Here is a 14,298-nt window from a genome sequence, read left to right as displayed (position 1 = left end):
CGCCGTTCCGGCAGTTATGATAACAGCGCTTTGAGCGCCACACGTTGGCAAAGAGGGAAAATTCTGGAAGCGAAAACAACGGCATGCAAGCAGCGCGCCTCGCCGTAGTGTCTTGACATAGTTGTGGGATGGCGCCACGAGCACCGTGTGGCGCTTCGTTTGGCGAGCCCCATGCCCGAACAGACGCGAAAGCGCTCGCGCGGTACAATGCAACCGTCTCTATTTTGTTTAGTTCCTTCTATAGGAGCTTTCACTTTTTTCCTCCTAGAGGGCAGGCCACAAGATGCTTTTCTTTTCAGCATTCGACTGCACATGACAATTCGCTGACAGCCCGAAATGTTCAATCCACTGCAAGAAATCTGAACGCTGGATCTTGCAGGTTCGCTCAAAGTAGTGCTGCAAAAGTAAAAGGAAGATCTGTAGTTAATTAGAAGATTGCGGAAATCAAGCCCAGAGTTTAAATACAGATGACTGCATTTCTCATGTGTCGGGTGGAAATTGTATTTAAATTAACATAAAATATACTTAAGGTCAAAAGACATTACAGAGGGGAGTGGTTACAGAATATAGAAACAAAAATAGAGAACAAAATATGTTATAAATGTTAAACAATATGCCGCTACACGCGAATGAGAATTAATCTAGAAATATTCGCAACCATAATGAAAAAACAAACAAACATGGCCAAGCTTAATAACTATACAATACTAACACATTACGAAAAAATCATTTACTTATCATACAATGTTAGCTAATACTTTTATGAATGCGTCGTCACATTTAATGGTGACTAGTGATGCGGGAAGGTCAATCCACTCGTTGGATGTACGTGGCAGATCTGAATTTGAAAATGTAGTCATCCTGCAATGGGTGGAACAACAGCTTTATGAACGTGATCAAGTCCTTGTTATATTCTTGTTATACGTATTGCGTGGGATGAATGAGTTGCTTGCGCAGATCATCGTGATGATACAACCTATGAGAAATCTCTAAACGAGCTATATTACGGCAAGTTGCGAAGTTTTTTAGGCTAAAACTCAATGTTATTATTATACTAGCCGGACGGTCATAAATAGCTAGTATGAAACGAACAGAATTGTAATGAACCATTTCGAGTGAATGGGTGAAATTTGTGTGCTGTGGGGTCCCATAGTGATGCACAGTGCCGTAGCCAGGGAAGGCGGGGGAGGGGGGGGGGGGGGGGGCACATTTCTGCTTAGTATGTGGCCTGCGCAGCATCCCCTAACCCGCCCTCACCCTCCCCGTCCTTGGTCAATTGTGGAGCGCCCCCCCCCCCCCCCCCCCCCCCCCCCTTTCCGCATCCCATTACAGAAAAGAATTTCTGGCTATACGCCTCTGCTGATGTAGCGTACCGCAGTTTAGTCCTGACAGGGGTTTTATAAAGGTTGTTTTCATTAGCTGCTCTAACTTTTTTTAATTGCCTGTGGCAGATAGCACAATTCTACCCCATGAATTAAATTACTCCATGAGGCAGTCATTACCTCTTCGAGCAATCAAGATGTTTAATTGTTAATTGACATAATTACGCTAATTATCTATTTCATTCATTGCTTTACGACCCATATTTCTATCTACGAAATGTAGCTAGTGAGTATGCAAGACATATCGACTTAGAATGAATCCTGAGGATGGCACGAGTTTCTTAAGAGAAAGGTAGACGAACATCTTCCGCGCGAACTAGCCAAGGACGAAATAGAGTCACATGAAAACAGGATCAGCGCTGACTGGTCTGGAGGGTTCTTTGCCAACACAAGGCGTGGTTTTCACTGACGACATTGAAGGGCCTACCATATAGGTAAGGTAGGAATTTCGCGGTAACGCATATTATCGCTCGGCATTCTTTTTGCGTCGAAAAATAATTTAATAAGAACTGCTTCAGTGCTGGTAAAAAGTGATCAGATTTAACATTATTCAGAATACAACTGCAAATTAGGGCTCCATTAAATTCGAGCAATCGCTTTCCATAAACATTTTTACAAGCAGGCAGGTTAAAGTGATTATTAGTGTAGACTCTCGTATTCCGTGTAGGTAGTGTAAATACACTTAATGGAAATGGTTCGTTTTTAGCTAACACTTGATCAGTGACTTGGGCGACCTTGTTGGATATTGCCACTAAACAGTGGCAATATCCGAAGTGATTTAAATAGAGGTACACTGTGATCTGTTGACCTAGAGAGCGTTATAACACTTATTGTGCGTTTTTGTATTTGGCTAAGCGGTTTTAGATAGCTACAATATGGGGCTCCCCAGGATTCAATACAATAGTCTATGTGTGTTGGAACAAAAGCAAAATATAGTGAGCGCAAAATATACGTTGGGTAGAATTCACGCGCCCCTAACAAAATATGGCACCCATATGCCACGCTGTTGCAGATATTGTTAATGTTGGCACCCCAGTCCATATTAGATTCAAAAGTGACGCGGAGATACCTAAAATACTTTACTTGATACAAATAGGTATTATCTAGACGTACTCGGAAATTCTCATAATATGCTTTTTTTTTCTCGGAATGAAAGATTGCGTACTTTGTTTTGTTTTTATTAATGTTGAGCTGATTACTGTTAAATCATCTTTGAACATATTTAACTCCTCATTTATAGCATCCTCCAGTTCACCCAGTGCGTCAGGCTTCGAAAATTAATCCTGTATCATCAGCCTACATCAGAGCTTCAGAATACTTAAGGATAAATGGGAAATCTGACATGTAAGCTGAAAAGAACAGGCCCTAGAACGGAGCTCTGTGGTACTCCTGTTAGTATTCTTTGGGCTAAGGAAGTTAAATCTTTTATTACAACACATTCACGTCTGTTAGAGAGGTAACTTGCAATTATCTCCGAAAATTTGCCTCTAAACTCGTACCAGAGAAGTTTACGCACAATAATGACATAAGAGGCCGTGTCAAATGCTTTTTTGATGCCTAGGAATACTACGACTGCGATTCGGTTGTCGTGCAGAGCTGTATTTAATCTCTGGGGGAGAACCAAAACTGCGGTAGAAGTTCACCCACCAGTTCTGGAACCATGTTGGTGGGTAGTGCTGATATTATACTTGATTGTAAAGTATTTTATATATTTACAGATAATTTTCTCAGAATTGGTGTTTATTGCGCCCAAAATGGATATTGGTCTGTAGCTAGATGGCATATAATGATCCCCATTCTTATAAACTGGCACTACTTTAGCAGTTTTAAGCCGGTCAGGCGCCACGCCTTATAGCGTAGTCCTGCGTCTAGGGAGCGGTTAAACAAATGCTGGAGGTGTGTCCCTAGAATAGCTCCGTTTTCCTTAACGAGCTTAATTGCGATTGCATCCAAACTATCTGCTTTGTTTACTTGAAAACACCGGACTTTTTCTGAAACTTCAGACCGCTCTACTAAATGGAAGACTCAAGTATTTAATATAGATATCCCTGCAGGGATGCGGTCTGTCACATCAGTGAACTGAGTAGCAAATTGTGAGCCTACATTTATGAAATAATCATTGTCCTGTTTGAAATAATGTGTCTTGTTTTTTACCAAATTAGGCATTATTTTCTTATTTGAATGAAGGCCAATGGCCTCGTTGACCAAGCTACATATTTTAGCTGTTAGTATATTTCCACATGCTCGTTCGAAAGGCTGAATGTAATACTCTATTTTTTCCCTCTTTCTCATTATGGAAACTAATCCATTCTGCAAACTGTTGACACGACTGTTATAATATAAATTTTTTATGTTATTTACATTTACGGTACCACACATACTTTTCTTTTAGAACTTTTAATATATTATGAGTCATCCATGGCAGACAGGCTTCTCATACTGACAACGTTCATTCTTACGAAAGCTTTCTAATACAGCAGTGGTGAGGACATCAACTAATGTCTCATATTCCTTGTTCACGCTGTCGTCATATGGTGTTGGGCTGCTAAGCACGAGGTTGCGGGATCGAATCCCGGCCACGGCGGCTGCATTTCGATGGAGGCGAAATGCGAAAACACCCGTGTACTTAGACTTAGGTTCACGTTAAAGAAGCCCAGGTAGTCGAAATTATTCCGGAGACCCCACGGCGGAGTGCCAAATTCATCAGAAGATGAATTTGGTACGTAAAATGCCATAATTATTTGTTTAACGCTGTCGTCATATAACACAGAAAAGTCTATTCGTTCTAGATTTTCCCTAAGAACAGTGTAATCTATTTTTGTGCATGCATTAGAACGAAACAGTTTCACACCAAAACGCAAGCACTTATTAATAACAACAAAGATAGGCGAGTGATCGGTTATGGGAGCGTCATAAACAGCGCGCATGCACATCACTTTCGCAGTTGCAAAGGGCACAGTCAATCAGTGTACTATAGAAGTGCTTGTGACGAGTGTTACCTCTGCTATACGTTTTCGAAGGTTATATGATTGCAGTATAGAAAGCTTTCATTAGTGTAGTTCTCACAGGACGTGTCAATATTAAAGTCACCGGCTATAACAATGCAGCGGCGATGACCATGAGACCAGCCTCGAGTTACACAAGAAAGGATTGTACAGATGTGCTCGGGGCGCGAAAAACGACCCCTGCTATTGGACCGCCAATAAGTTTTATGACCAAAACTTCCAATATATCATTAATAACACATGCCGCCGTTAGACCTTGGTAAGCCTTCTCAGCCTTCACAGAAAGGCCTACGCTTCCACCTCGTGAACGTGAGTCACGAGGTAGCAACTGCAGTTTGTAACCCTGTATCGAAATTGATTCGTTTCGTTTGAGCCAAGTTTCGCAGGCAGCTACAATGTCATGACCAAAATTATACCGTCCTATACAAGAGGTGAAGGAATCCAATTTTTTATTAAGGCTACGAGCGTTGCAATGAAATATTGTTGGTCATGGGAGCAGCAAGTATGTATCTCCCGCTATTTCTTGGCACATTCCCCTGTGGTGCGGTGTGACGCATCAAACTTTGTGACAGCGGTTTAAAATATTACACAAGATATCGTGCCCGCTTGAGCTGCGGAGCTGGTAGCGAGTCATTATAATTGAAGTATTTTAGAAACATATGGCTCTCACTAAAAAAAAAAAATGAAATTTTGAACCAATAACGTGTACTGCGACGACTGTGCACTACGTCGATTCTTTTTTTTTTTTTTTTTTTTTTTTGCTTTCCGGCTGGTCTGTTCGGAGATTAGGAAATGGTCTTGCTGCGTTCTTTCACTCTCTTTGATTTTATACTGGTGTATGTGGCCACCAAGCGTGGCCTGATTATTGTCAACGTTTGGCTGGCCGAGAAAGTGGGCAGCCAGATGTTTCATGTTTTGCAGATCATCGGACATCAGCCAGTTCTGCTTGGGTACCAAACATGCATTCCTTAACTATATTTTGCGTACTTAAACGTCTTGCTGACCGCACTGCGTGACCTGATGTTTCCATTATCAGTTCTGTAAAGGGTTTGTCACCTAGTTTCCCTAAAGCAGTCCAAATGGCATCATATAGGATGATCTTCACACGATATGGGACAGTGGTCTCTTGCGTCTGTGATGTGGAAGGCCACGGAAGCTCTGCTGCGCTTCTTGAGGTCCACTAGCTTATATTACCACCTCTTACTGAATGAATGACGAACGCTATTGCATGTGTACGCGTGCATACTGTTGTAGCAGCAGCAGCATCGGCGGCGCATCATAATTACGTAGAGCGTCTACACGAGGGAGGTGCTGCTTGCTAGCACCGGCACGTGCTGGCGTTCCGAGACAAATAAAAAAAAAAAAAACACCGCATATCCACGGGGTGAATGATGATGAGTGGGCGAAGCTCCGGAGGGAATCATCGGTAAACCGTGAATCTTCCGTGTAATTCGCCCAGTCTCGCCGCACTAAATCGAACGATTGACTTCCACCAATGACACGCGCCATATGTGACGTCATTCCTATTTTATAACAGCGCCCTTCATTATAATTGCACCATCTCCCGCTTAAGGGGACGCTAGCACAAACGCGTTAGAAACGTGCAGTACTCTAAGGGGAAGAGGCCACAGCGTCTTACGCAGCCGTTTACACATGCCGGAACGTGCACCGCGTTTGCCGACGCCATCAGCGTTTATGAATACGGGGGTAAGGCGGAGAGGCCACAGCGTCTTACACCAGCTTCTTGCACGGGCCGTAACGCGCTAGCACAAACGCGTTAGAAACGCGCAGTCTTTCGTTAATGTTGGGTATTTATTGTCATCGTGGTGCGTGTGCCCATGTGCGCTTCGTGGCGTAGTGGTTAGCGCCGCGCGTTCGGAAGCGAGGGGTCCCTGGTTCGATTCCGCGCTACGGACACAACTTTCGGAATTTCTTTTTTCATAAAAGTAGACGTGGCTACCTACTACGACGACTACTACTACTACTACTACTACTACTACAGAGGAGTGACAGACCCACACCCTAAGGAGCTTCGCCCCTAAATATGCTACACAAAGACCACAGCCGTTAACACTCAGATTACTCCAGGTCGGGGCATACCCTAACACCGCACTGTTACACAGAATCTATCCAGAGATACAATCGACCAATGTTTGCGAGCTATGCTCAGACCTAGCTGACTTGGAACATATGCTCTGGCGGTGCCCCGCGTTACGCGACGGCGACGATGTCACGTCGTCCAAATGGGAGGCTGCCCTAAGGAGCCCCGATCTTGAAGCACAGTTATGGGCTGTCCATCGGGCCCGCGACGCAGCAGAGAGGCTCGGCCTTTCTGTACCGACGTGGGAGCGGCCCGCTACATGCTGACGCGCGTTCTGAGGGACCGTAATAAAGTTTTATCATACCATACTAATAGACCTGTGTCAGTTTGCTCTCTCTCTACGAAGGCCGAGACTTTACTGGTCTACAAGGTCGCTCGTCGCCACAGATTGGTGTCCCGGATGTGATACAGCCATACGCTCCTGTGGTAGAGACGACCATGAACCCGACCAACGCTACGAGTGCTTAACGCCAGAACCCTTCCGACGAACGCGGTCAGCCCTCCTGTTCGGCCATCACCGTCCGCCTCCCACAGTACTGGGACCAGCATCCCTCTGCGTGGTTTATTCAGGCAGAATCGCAATTTCAAGTCGCTGGTATCCGCTCTCAAGCCTAAACGTTTCATTACGCCGTTGCAGCGCTCTCGCCGGCTGCCGTTGACGAAGTAGCAGATTTGTTGAACGCCCCATTGTCTACCGCCGCCTATGACGATCTCAACGCAGCCCTGCTACAGCGCACAGCAGCTTCACAGCGTTCTCGCATCTAGCAGCTTCTGCCCACTGAAGAACTCGGCGACCAACGCCATAGTCAACTTCTTCGCCGAATGAGGCAGCCGCTCGGAGACAACGCGAGATCCACCGACGACGCGCTGTTGCGCGAATAGTTTTTGCAACGACTCCCCGCTAATGTGCAGATGGTCCTGGCGAAAGCCTCTACCATGGATCTTACCGGACTTGCTGCGTTGGCCGACAAAGTAATGGAAGTAGCCGCCCCAGTCATCGCTGCCACGACATCGTCTCCGGGTGACAATACAACCGCCCTGCAAACCTTTCCCTGCTCTTCAAAAGAGCAATCTTCTCTCGACTCCTTGTGTGAGCGCCTGGAACGCCTCATCTGTGCAGCAGAACATCGCCGCACGTCATCTCGTTGACCACGCAGGCGTAGTTCCAGCAAATCAAGACGCCCAGTCATCCGCCATGAAACACCTACAAGGTCTGGCGTTTGCTACTACCGTCGCCTTTTTGGAAACGACGCTCGTCACTGTCGGCGTTCCTGCTCTTGGATAGGGAAGTAGGCCGCCTGACCTCTAACGGCAACGAGCGGTCCGGCCCAACACACAAGTCGCCTTTTCTACCTGACGGACAAAGTTACGGGCAACAGTTTCTAGTCGACACCGGAGGTGACATAAGCAATATTCCCGCCCAACGCTCCGACCGAAAAGCGACACCTGTGTCTTTTTGCAAGCCATCAATGGCGCCAGGCTCCGTCATTCTAAACCTTGGCCTTCGACGAGCGTTCCACTGAATTTTCCTGGTTGCAGACGTCCGTCGAGCAGTCATTGGAGCATACTTTTTCACAACCACAGACTCCTTGTCGACGTTCAACAACGCCATCTCATGGACTCCGTTCCCGGTGTCCAAGCAACAAGCACATCGCCGATCGTGCCTATTTCTGCCATGTTGGACGAAACGTTCGCCGAGCTCCAACGCGAGTTTCCCACTTTAACGCGCCTGCCGGAGTGGACGTAACCGATCTAACATTACGAGTGCCATCACATGGTCACCTCCGGCACACCAGTCTATTTCCGACCCCGGCGTTGGTCCCCGGAAAAACTCTAGATCGCTCGCGCGGAGTTCGAACACATGCTGCAATTTGGCGTCATCCGCCCTTCCTCCAGTAATTAAGCATCACCCTTTCACATGGTGCCTAAGAAGACTGGAGACTGACGCCCATGCAGCGATTATCGGCACTAAATAATATTACAGTTCCTGATCGCTAACCTCTCCCAGTGATGAAGTTAGGAAATTTGCAGGCGCAAGTTGGAATCAGCTAGCGCAAGACAGGGGTAATTGGAGATCACAGGGAGAGGCCTTCGTCCTGCAGTGGACATAAATATAGGCTGATGATGATGATGATGATGATTATGATTATGATGATGATGATGACCCCTCTCCCAAACATTCAGGACTTCACGGTGGTGTTTCACGGTGCGACGATCTTTTCTAAGATCGACCTCGTTCGCGCCTATCGTCAACTACCAGTCGCTGCAGAAGACATTCCTAAGAACGCCATCACCACACCGTTCGGTCTTTTTGAATTTCTCCGCATGCCCTTCGGCGTACGGAACGCTGGCCAATCCTTTCAGCGTTTCATCGATTCTGTCACTCGAGGTCTGTCTTTCGTTTTTGCGTACATTGACGACCTTCTCGTCGCAAGCTCTTCCGCAGAAGAACATCAACACTTGCGGTTGTTGTTTTGACGTCTTGGCAGTAAAGGAATTGTCAGCAACACCACCAAGAGCGAATTCGGTCAACCGGAAGTTGAGTTTCTCGAGCATATCGTCGACGCAACCGGCATTCGACCACTGCCGTCCAAGATTCGCGTCATCGAAGACCTTTCCTGACCGACCATGCTCACAAAGCTTCACCAATTCCTTGGGTTCGTCAATTTCTATCGCCGATTCATTCCCTATTACGCACAACTTATGGCTCCACTAGACGCTCTGCTGGGAAACAAGCGTCAGTAAGTGCTTCAGTGGACTGAAGAAGCTATCGATGCTTTCACAAGAGTAAAGTCTGCCCTCGCCGACTACACGCTGCTCCGACACCCAAAGCCAGACACGCCCACCGCCATCATGACAGACCCTTCAAACACCAGTGTTGGCGCGTTCTGCAGCAAATTATCAACAATGCATGGCATCCACTCGCCTTTTTCTCCAAGAAATTGAAGCCTGCACAGTCCCGTTACAGCGTGCTCGGCCGCGAATTACTCGCCGTTTACCTAGCTATTAGACATTTTGCAATTTCCTCGAAGGCCGTGCATTTACTGCCTTGACAGACCACAAGCCCCTTGTACACGCAATGAACTGTTCGGGGTCCTGTTACTCGCCCCGCAAGAGTTGACACCTTTCCTACATCTGCGAGTTTACAACAACGTTCTGTCACATCAAGGACACCGACAAAGTTCCATCTGACGTTCTGAGTCGCGGCAATGCCATTTCCACGTCGACGTCGTAACCTTTCATTATCGATGTCGACTTGCTTGCCAGTCAAAAGCGTGACGACACTGAACTTCGTAATCTCCGGAATTCGTCAACGTCCCTGAGATTGGAGGACGTCGTTTTGACTCCACATGGCACACGTACGTCGTCTGCGAAATTTCTACCGGCGCACCTCGACCATACATTCCGGCATCCCTTCGCAGACGTCTATACGAAACCGTGTACGTACAACGTATCGCATCCTGCAATACGGGCGACACAGAAGCTTCTTTCCAGTCGTTTCGTTTGGCCTCGGCTAAGCACGCAAGTTCGCGACTGGGTTCGCTGCTGTTTGTCGTGACTTACTTTTCTTCTCTCATTCTTCTAACCTCTCATTCCCTTTTCCTCCTTTCCCAGTGCAGGGTAGCCAACCGGCTTCAGCTTGGTTAACCTTCTTGCCTCTTCCTTATCACTTATCTATTTTATCCCTCTCTCTCTGTCTGTCTTTCATGTTTCCATGCTTGTCAAGTTTGTTGCCCTTATCACACCATGAAACAGTATTGCGCCAGTTTTCCAGTCTAGAAATAGTTTGCTCACTCATAAGAATGAAATCAGTAGCATTTTTAAGGAAAATAGATAACGCCTATGCATTGCCGATCGGGCTGCTGAAAGTGCCTATGTTTGGTGCCTGCAACAAGCTTTGAATTACATGATCGTCCTTCTAGTATTGACGCTCAATTGCTAGCGGTCACTCTGGAAAGTTCTTGCACGCTTCGACGACCGGCCGCTTTCGGACCAGACGATCCTCGAATAGCGGCCTGTCACAACAGAAAGCGACGAAGCCATTACAGAGCTTCCTGCGTTCAAGTGATTTACTTAAACGATTTTACAGGGAAATTAAAAAGAAAAATAAGTTGAGCTCTATTAGTAAATTAAGCTTCTACATTACCAAAAAAAAAAAAAAAGTAGCTTTTGCCCATGAAAGGAAGCTTGATAAGGAGGAGGAGGAGAGAAAGAGAAGGCAGGGATGTTAACCAGAAATGCGTCTGCTTGGCTACCCTACTCTGGGGTACGGGAAAGAGGGAATAGAAAGATGAGGTAGAGAGAGGAGGAGGGGAGGAAGGACACGGTGAGCTAGCGCACGCTCGCGGAGGGCCTGAGCAATTCAAAGGCGTTCACGTAGGCCAGTCGTCCTCAAGAAAGACAACAGTGCTAGAAAAAAAAAAAAAAGGCAAGGACGAGAGACAACTATGCAAATCAAGAATTTCGAAGGTGCCTACTCGGGCCTAGCTAGCGTTTTATGGGTAAAGGTGCACTACGTTGCGTTCTAAAGGAGCCAAAGACTGAATCTATCGTGTTTCGAGAACATTTATAGCCGCAGAATGACAGGTATAGAAGAAAAATTGGGAGGACGCTTAAGCTTCGCTTTTAAGAGTGGAACGCGATAGCATTCAAAGATCCCTGACTGCTTCTCACGCTTCCCGACACCGGGAAGCATTGGCGGCGAACGCTATGCACGAGGGCGAGCTTTCTGGTAGAAACGCGGCCTCTTGCGTGGGGCGATCGCAGAGATATTGCACAGCCGCGCCCCCCCCCCCCCCCAAAAAAAAAAAAAAAAAATTGCATAATTTTCAGGTTTCCGTTTTTGTTTCGTACTTTTAATATTTCTGTCTGAGAAGATTAACATAAAAGGCATGCGCTGTGGGTGTTTTGTTTCATGACGTTTGTTTGTGGATTGTCACTCTCAAAATTCCGAGGAATAGCTTTGCCAAGAATGCAAGACGAGGTATGAGCAACATTAATGATAGAATGGTGTGGCATACCTGAGGGCCTGCGTGGTTGGGGATGCTTTCCTCGGGCGCGGGCGCCAAAGCCGACACCGACGCCGGATTTTCTGCGACACGGGGCCCTAACGCTGTCGCGTTAAAATATTTTGAAGTCTGTGACGTCAAATCTGTGACGTCAAACTCGAAGTTTCATCTCAACGTTTTCTACTAGTAATCAACCTCTTACCGAGACATTGCGAAATTATAGTTTTGGAAGAACACTTTATCAATCTAAACTAATTTATCGTTTATCTTCAGTGTGCCTTACACACTCGATCCCGCGCTTTCTGCGGTGCAAATGCTTTCTTTCTCCGCTATCCTTTTTATCTTTATGCCTCTCCTTACCCTACCACAATGCAGGGTAGCAAACGGCATGTTTCTCTTCTAAATTAATCTTCCTGCCTTGCCCACCAATTTCTCTCTCTCTCTTTCTCTTGCTGGCGACAGATGACATCACGGTATGCAGCTGCCACGGTATTTAGAAAGCAGGTTCGTGCACGCGGCCATATGAACTTTTATTCGCCGCGGGCATTTCACGAATCGGGCAAACTAATCCACGTTCCCATCCACCGAACACCGCTGAGAGCGTCGCAGTTGCCCACGCTCGAATAGTTGCCGGAGCAGCGTGCTCGCAGTCGCCCTCAAATACGGTTCTATACGTATATGCACGGCTGCGAGCGTGTGCAGCAAAGCAACGCCAAGTGCGGAGCGGTCGCGGCGAAAGACAGAGGTAGTGAAGAAGAGCCAACCGCGCTCGAACGCCGCAAACAACGGGACACCAAGATAGTGCGCTCCGGGTTTTGTGGACTCAAGCCGGCGGAGGGGGGGTGCTGGCGAAGACCCGTCTCCGCCTCGGCGGCTATCTCGGCGGCTCGAGCAGCAGCGCCTTTGTCTCCGGGGAGGGCCCGCTCTTTTCTCATCGTCCCCCGAAACAAGTGCAATGGTGCCGATAAAGACGTGTTTTATATATCGTGCCGCGGAGCAACGTGTGTACCCGCCATAACTCAGCGGTCACACCAGGACCTCCTCCTCGCGCAGTCGCCGAGAATCGCACTCGCCGCGTCCAAGGCGAGCGGGCGTCCTAAAGAACTCGCGCCCGGACTCGGCTCTGTTTGGGAGCTGCGGCCATGATTTAGAGACCTCGCCGCCGCGATGCGGCGGCACCTTATCTTTGTTTGAACACTGTGACGAATCGGAGGTGGTCGCGCTGACTGATGTGGCGCGCGCGCCCCAGCCGCGCGCTCGGCGCGGCGAGCACGATTCCGGCGCAAATATCGGCGCCGGCCGCCTCCGGCGCGCCTTCCGTCGTCCCCGTGCGGACCAACGGCGACACGAGGGACCGCAGTAGACGCAGCGCTTGGCTCCCCCGACCATTTCTCTGCATATACAGAAATGGGAAAGGAAAACAAGAAAGCAGAGGAAAGGACGCGCGCCGCTTTTGTTCGTCCCTTGTGTTTTTTTGGCCTCGATCGCCGTGTATTTGCATATGCCACCGCTGTTTTTTAATGTCGGACTGGTGCTCTTTCTCTGAGCGCATCCGCGCTCCCCAATCATTCCCTGACTGAACGACGTCATGTAAATAAGGGATTAATTATGCATTCTAATTATCAAGGGGTGCCCTTTTTGGAGCCCGCGCCAGCCGTCAGAGGAAACTAGCGCGCATCTCCCGAAAGGCTGCGGAGCTCACCCGAGGTCTTTAACATGCCAGCAATCGATTCTAATGTGTGCCACTGAAAACGAGTGCCAAGCGGCAGGCTTCGCTTTTTTTTCCCGACGTTCTCGAAATGCTCGCCCCATCGTGGGCCTCCTTTCCCTTACTTGATTTACTTGATGTATATTTATTTATTTACTTTTGCTAGCGCCGACTTCGGCATAGGACGCTGACGAGGCAACTGTGACTTAATGCGTCGGTTTTCCAGGTTTCCCCCCGCACTAAGGTCTTCCAAATTTCACATGGTCGCGTAGAAGATGTCAGACAGCCTGTTAAGACACCTTTGGTTGAGAAATGTTGTTTTCATTAAATGCGAAAATAAACAGCAAAGGCAGGCGGTTGCGTTGCCCACAGCTTTACTTGCGAAAAGTTGCACCAGGTGTGTGGCAGGGGGTTCAAAATGAGGCACCCATCTATTCGTACGTATTCGTATACCTGAAGATTAACAAACCGCATGGAACGAATTGCCTATGGCAATATAAATGTCGCCACAAGCAATTCGTGACACGTGGCACGACCAAGTGACGTGCTACAAGTACATGTTGTAGGCCCATGTTGTCGGCACATGACATGTCGCAGGACTCAGCATAGGCCCAGTTACCTGTCCAAGGTAGAACGTTGAGAGGAAATTTTAGGTAATTAGACTCCACAGTTACTCCACTTCCCTCGCCGGATGGGAACTGCTCACACATTTTCAGCATTTTCGTGTTTCCTTTTATTAACTCCCTTTCCGCTCACGAAGAGAGCGAGGGATTATCGTGGCTCCAAACATCGCGCTATACCGATCAGCGAGTCCATTATATCGTGACACTGGCTCCTCTACAACAATGCCGGCCAAAAATTACCGAAGTAAGCAATAAACATTATTTGGAAGCACGCAGGAATGCAAGCGTAGGAGAGGCCCCAGACAGCCCGTGCATGTGTTGGAGAAAGTGTGGCGGAAGTGACGTGCAGTTTTTCGCAAAACAGCACTAGGACTTGTTGTCCAAACGTCAACGTTGCCATAGCAACCCCGTTCCTGAAGCTATCGCTGCTGCTCTCGGCCTCCGAAAAGCGATATAAGGTTTTTCGGCCC

This window comes from Dermacentor silvarum, chromosome 1 (genome assembly GCF_013339745.2).
Source record: "Dermacentor silvarum isolate Dsil-2018 chromosome 1, BIME_Dsil_1.4, whole genome shotgun sequence".
Taxonomy (NCBI): domain Eukaryota; kingdom Metazoa; phylum Arthropoda; class Arachnida; order Ixodida; family Ixodidae; genus Dermacentor; species Dermacentor silvarum.
The sequence above is the reverse complement of the archived record's forward strand: the minus strand, read 5'-3'. Positions refer to the sequence as shown.